The sequence below is a fragment of the Monopterus albus genome, unplaced genomic scaffold (genome assembly GCF_001952655.1).
Source record: "Monopterus albus unplaced genomic scaffold, M_albus_1.0 scaffold12.1, whole genome shotgun sequence".
In the NCBI taxonomy this organism is placed as follows: domain Eukaryota; kingdom Metazoa; phylum Chordata; class Actinopteri; order Synbranchiformes; family Synbranchidae; genus Monopterus; species Monopterus albus.
The window spans coordinates 1052569-1058568 of record NW_018127892.1 but is presented as its reverse complement, the minus strand read 5'-3'; the positions used below and the strand labels follow the sequence as shown (position 1 = coordinate 1058568).

At 38.8% G+C, this 6000-nt stretch overlaps 1 protein-coding gene across 1 annotated transcript in view; it reads right to left on the bottom strand.

Moving 5' to 3' along the window:
• Positions 1-3910: 3910 nt before the first annotated feature.
• The window catches only part of arvcfb (ARVCF delta catenin family member b), a 206485-nt gene continuing 204395 nt past the window's right edge, over positions 3911-6000 (bottom strand). Inside the window, 1 exon segment of the mRNA XM_020590476.1 lies at positions 3911-5119. The gene's annotated coding sequence lies outside the window, so the exon portion shown is untranslated.

Below are 6000 nucleotides of genomic sequence, written 5' to 3'. Positions count from 1 at the left end.
AAAGAAATTCGCTAGTTCACGTGTTCAATAAAATGTGACAATAGCTAAACATATTGTTCATATTAAATAAAAAAGGGAATCTCAATGCATTCCACTAAAAAAAAGTCCGCGTTTTAATGCTAATCATTTATGTAGATAGTAGGAATGTAGAATACACAGACAAATATATAAAGGTGTCAGCTTCAGTGTTCCTTGGCATTGAGTCTCCAAGTCTCTGAACTCTACTGGAGGGATGAACATAATTTTTCCAACAGATATTCCCTCAAGATATTCCCAAATGCAAATAAAAATCTTGAATCTTGAATGTGCTGTTTTAATGATGGTGGTGGAGATGCTGTCTAACACGTCACTCCAACATCTCCCATAGGTGTTCAGCTGGTTTGAGATCTGGTGACTCTAAAGGCCATAACATGATTCATGTCGTTATAGCCTACTCATCTAACTGTGACCCCTCTTGCCCTATGGATGAGAGCATTGTAATTCTGGAAGAGACCACTCCCATTAGGATAGAAAAGTTTAATTGCAGTTTAAAGGTGATCACTCATCTTTGTGTTGACTTGCCATGTCCCTTCCCTCTAAGGGGACAAGTGGACCCAAACCATGAAGCAAAATGCCCCCCACAGTATAACAGAACTACTGGATCCCTTCACTGTAGGGATCAAGCATTCAAGTTTTTACTTTAATCTGTCACCTACGTACATGAAAATGGTCCCTTTTTTCCATTTAGGCTCCTACATGTAAATAATATAAAGGAAATGTACAAACATGCAGAAAAACTAATATGTTTAATGATTAGGCAACATATGTTAACTGAGTTCTCAAAATATTCCATTTCACATGTACTGGTAAACTGTATCAGTACTCCCCTGAAAATAGTTGAATTTCTTGCAATAAAAACAACAGGCTGTAATGTTTCACTAAGTGGTCTGCATGGTACTAATTTAGAATATATAAAGTTTTGCTACATCCATTCCTGAAGCCTACAGACTATGTTCCATGCTGCTCCCATGTAGCATACATTCTCTTATTATATTCTTATATATTTTTATTATATTGCTGCATTTGCTGCTTAAAGTGCCTTAAATTTTGTGTTACTTATTCATCTACTTTATATTTCATTTGTATTTTGTGGCATTTGCGGCGGCAAAGTGAGAATTTCATTGTACAGGGAAACACGTTTCCTAACTGTGCATATGACAAATAAACACTTTGACCTTTGACTTTATAGGACTAGCAGGAAACAATATGCGTAATTGATCATATTAATGATGACTTCTAGCGTCAGGGCCAGGTTAAGGTTAATAATTCAACTTGTGCTTCTCTTCTAAATGTCAGCTGGTCATGCTACATTAACAATTATCCACTTCTGGAAAAACAACAGCCTGTGATTTTTTCTAGATCGAGACAGGCAATGTTTAAGAGACTTGAAGACATTTTCCCAGTTGCAATCTCACTTTAAGCTGCTTTGCATATGGATTTAAGCATAGTCACTTATTGACTCATATTCACAATCTAAAAGCTTTTCTAATAAGCTTCTTGTGTGGTTGGGTTTAATTTGTGCAGGTTAGATGTATGTCTGTGCAAATTCTCAGTCATCCAGGTCATAGTAGGTCTAGTCCAGTTGATTTTTTTTTTCAGGTTAGGTGTATGTTTGACGCATTGCAAATAAAATTGAATAGAAATGAAGCAAATTTCTGCCTACATTCCTGTGATATACTGCTGTTCTCTCTCGAATAAACCCTGCTTTTTTCTACTTTCTTTTTGTTTGATTTTTGGACCTTTATTTATTCAAGGTATGTCCAATGAGAGGCCACCTCTCTTTTCCAGGGGCGCCCTGTTCACATTCACACCTGGAAGCTGCCCAGTACAACCACAGACTGACCTGTGGCCACTGAGCAGCTCTACTTGAGTGACGGGGGTTAAGGGCCTTGCTCAAGGGCACCACAGTGGTGTTAATGAGGGAAAGGCAAGCGCTGCTTTGTCACCTGTCCCACCCAGATTTAATCCTTCTCCTCTCTAGCCTTTAGGCCACCACTGCTTACTTGAAATCAAAGACATAACATAAAATAAGACACAGAGGCAGGAAACAGCTTCTTTTCAGGCATGATTTATTGAAAACACACCAAATTTATAATCTACAAACCAGTATTTTTCTGTTATGTTTAACAAGCGTAATATTTGCCTCTGGGTATTAGTAAAATTAACATAATACATTCTGTCACTGTGGCATCACCTCTGCTCACTATGAAAGCATCAACAACTTTACTCTTCTAGGAAATCAAAACCGTTTTTTGAATGACTATCTTTTTAAAAGTTTATTATACAATGTAATACAAGGCAGAAACCCACCAACAGTCTAAACTACTCAGATTTGGGGGAAGGTGGGGTGGAGGGGGTGCAGGATGAACGAACAAGTGACTTAAGTGGAGGAAAGAGGGAGAGAGGGTGAAACAGGAGGAGAAGAGGGTAGAGGAGAATAGACAGACAGAGAGGTGACAGTTGAATGGGAGGAATAAACTTCTATAAAACACTTATTTTTATCTACCATGGAAAAGATTAAGGCACATGATAGGTACAAACACATCTGCTACTGAGTAGTTACTTTATTTTGACAGACTTGAACGACTTATATGTATCTACAGAACACAGGTAGGTTGGTTTGATTCCTTGTGTGTCCATGTCCTGGATTTATTTTATAGCACAGTTTCTTGGCTCTTTATTCTGTAAATGTACAACGTGTTGCACGCCCACAACACCAAAAATCACTTCTATGAATGCACTGACTTGACCTTCAGATCCTTTGGTTGTGGCACTGCACAGAGCAGTGATGAATAGACAGTCATATGGGTCTTTGTTGGAAGGACTCAACGTTGTCCAGTGAAAGCACATACTTCTGAGGACACACAAAAGGGATTGCTGGGTACTATAAGTTTTTTTTTAACCTCTGGATTTAAAATATATACAGTAAGTTTTTTTTTGTAGTTTATTGATTTTTACCACAACGCACATCTTTGTAAACACTGTGTAAAATATGCAAGCTGTATAAAGTCACATATGTCACAAAGAAAACTTGGACTTCAATGCAGGCACATGCCGTTCGCCTTGATGACGCATGAGTAAAACCAACTTGTACTGAACTGTCTGTCTCTTATTCAAGCCGAATCAGGAGATAGACTGAGGCTGGAAAGGAGACTGTACACATTGCCACCGGACTGTGAGTACAGTCTCACCAAGCAAGACAATAATGGCAATTTGCTTCTGTAGCTCTGTTTTTCTACATCTCAACTGTGCACCCTATAATGTTGTAAAAATATATACTATATGACCAAACATCATGAATGTTTTGTACAGTGTGATGCGCTCTTTGATTTAGTCTCAAAATCGATTCTTACTCCTGTACGTTCTTCCTGCACATGAATGAATCGGTTACTATCCAAATGACTGCACAAAAACCTGGCACTTGGAAAGAGCAAAATATAAACATTTGTACAGTTTTTCTTCATGCTCATGACTGAATATTTCTCTTTAAGATGCACCAGTGAAGGAGGGTTCAGGGTTGAACCCTAAATGCATGAGGAAGAAAAACAAAGGTATTTTTATAAACACTGCCATCTCTTGCCTATCCCATTACCTCTGTCTGACCTCTGACCCCCTGACCCTTCCAGTGTGTCTGTTTCAAAGATGCAGGGGTTGCCAGGCAGCATGTATTCATCGCCTTTAGAAAGAACACTGCAGATCATCTTTTTTGACAAAATATAAATAGGTGATCATCGGTGTAACTCAACACATTTGACACATTTAATTTATGTGGTTATTTCTTGCTTACAAATACGGTGAGCTTTTATATCAAATGAGATGTGCTTTCCAAACGTGATATTAATATACAACTAAAAAGTTGGTAATTTTTTGCTTTTTTTTTACTGTTTTCCTTTTGACCCTAATATACATTTATATAAAACCCAACAAAAATAATTAAAAAATGCTTTTAGATCTATCCTTTCAACAACAATCCTCTGCATCTCTTTTCAAAAACACAAATCTTTTATAAACAAAATGCCTTATATCCTCTTTAATACACATCACTGATAGAGATCAACCAACCAAGAAACTCAAGGAAGTGCACTGCTACACAACCTGAGTGATAACACATGTAACCACAGCTCTGTGAAGGTCAACATGCCACTTGGCTCATACATGTTGACCACAATGGAACAGTCTCTGTTGCTTGTGTTTGTTTCCATTTTAGCTGACATTTGGGAGTCAGTGCAGTGTGAACACAAACTGGAACTCCATCAGATGTACACCCTATGTTACTTTCTTTTCTCCAGACCACAACTCGCAGATTCCTCACTTTATAAAAGGAACAATCACCTGTTGACCACTTCTGATTTTAAAGCATCTGAGTGCATGTTTTGTTGAAGAAACCACAGTGAACCAAATGGATTGCAAGTCTATGAGTTGAGGCTGCTGGGAGCACATATTTATCCACTATGCTACAGCTCTTCTCAGGATCGGTTTCTCTCCCTTTACTTCTCCCTTCTCGTGTCCATCTCATCAAACCACAAAAAACATTCAGTGATCTTCAAATACACTGGTCCAAACCTGTTTACATCAAAATATCAAATTTTTGACAACAAAGGGAAAATACATTTCTCCCAAACCCACAAAATCTGAGACAGGAACTTTTTCCAGATGTGAAATTTAAAAAACACCCATTTTACATTTCTTTTGCTGCAGGCTTCCTTCCAACATGCGTTCCTTTTGAATTCACTTTCTTCACCTTACTTTGTCTGCCCACCCATTCCTTCCCCAGCACCGACCTCTGTCCGTTTCTTGTCACTGGTAGAGCTCAACAAGCGTCAACACTGTAAAATTCACATGATGTCCAGTGGGAATGTAGGTACGAGAAAGTAGCAGGAGTAGTCAATTTTATTCTTAAAAAAAATCTGAAAAGCATGAGAATGCTGGCTGCTGCTGGATAGTCATTGTTGTAATAATTTTTTTTTTAAATCCTCTTTTCTGTACAAAGTCCAACTCCAAAGATGAGTTCCCTGTGAAATGGCAGTGGTGATATGAGATCCTCCTCTAGCTGGGGTGGCGCAGTGGTGTTATTTTACGCCTGAAGAACATGGACAAGAGAAAAACAGTTTAGAAAAACCACCTGTTCAGTTTGAAATAACAATAAATGAAGAGTTTTAGCCTAAGACATCCACCCTGACTTAGACACTGTTTAGTGACTTAAAGGGTAAATGTGACACTTTTCTCTATTTTCTGTTATTGTGTACAAATCCCATGAAAATAACCCAAACAAAAACTGCATCTATCTTTCAATACTTCTCTTCAAAACCTCCCTACAAGGAGAAACCATACTAAATGTGTGATATGGATACTATAGTGTCCAGCTGAAGTGGCTTTCCCAAGCCACTCTCTTCTCATGTACTGATTTGCAAAGCTCAACAGCCAATCAGAGTGGTCTCTCTCTCTCACTGGCGAGGCCCATCTGGCCAATGCTGATTCAAACATGCCGAATAAGCCGTTGACGGTTCAAATAGTGCCAACAGTGTGGGACACAACGGGAAGACGAGCCCATTCGGATGCTCACCAATGCTCTGACGGTCCATTGGCTTGGGGTGTCTCAGGCCTTAGGAGCTCTTTAGTGCTTTTCAGCCTCCTGTTTTGGTTTTTCAGTCCATAACTTTACAGTTTTGGTTCATCCACACCACAGCAGGCAGACCAGTTGGTGAACATAGTGGAGCATTTAGAAGCTAAAAAGTCAAGTATTTCCCAGAGGAGTCGGTGAAAACTGAAACCCAGCAAATGTAATGTTACTGTTGCTGTCTGTCTGCTGGAGGTGAAAAGAAGCAATAGCTTTCTAAACACATTAGCAACTTTCTAAAGCCGTACTATGTAGAATGAGCCATTCACCTTGTTGTGGAGGTCTGTCCAGCTTCATAAGGTGTTATGTGTTGTTTTTACAGCTTGTTGCACTGTGAGCAAAAA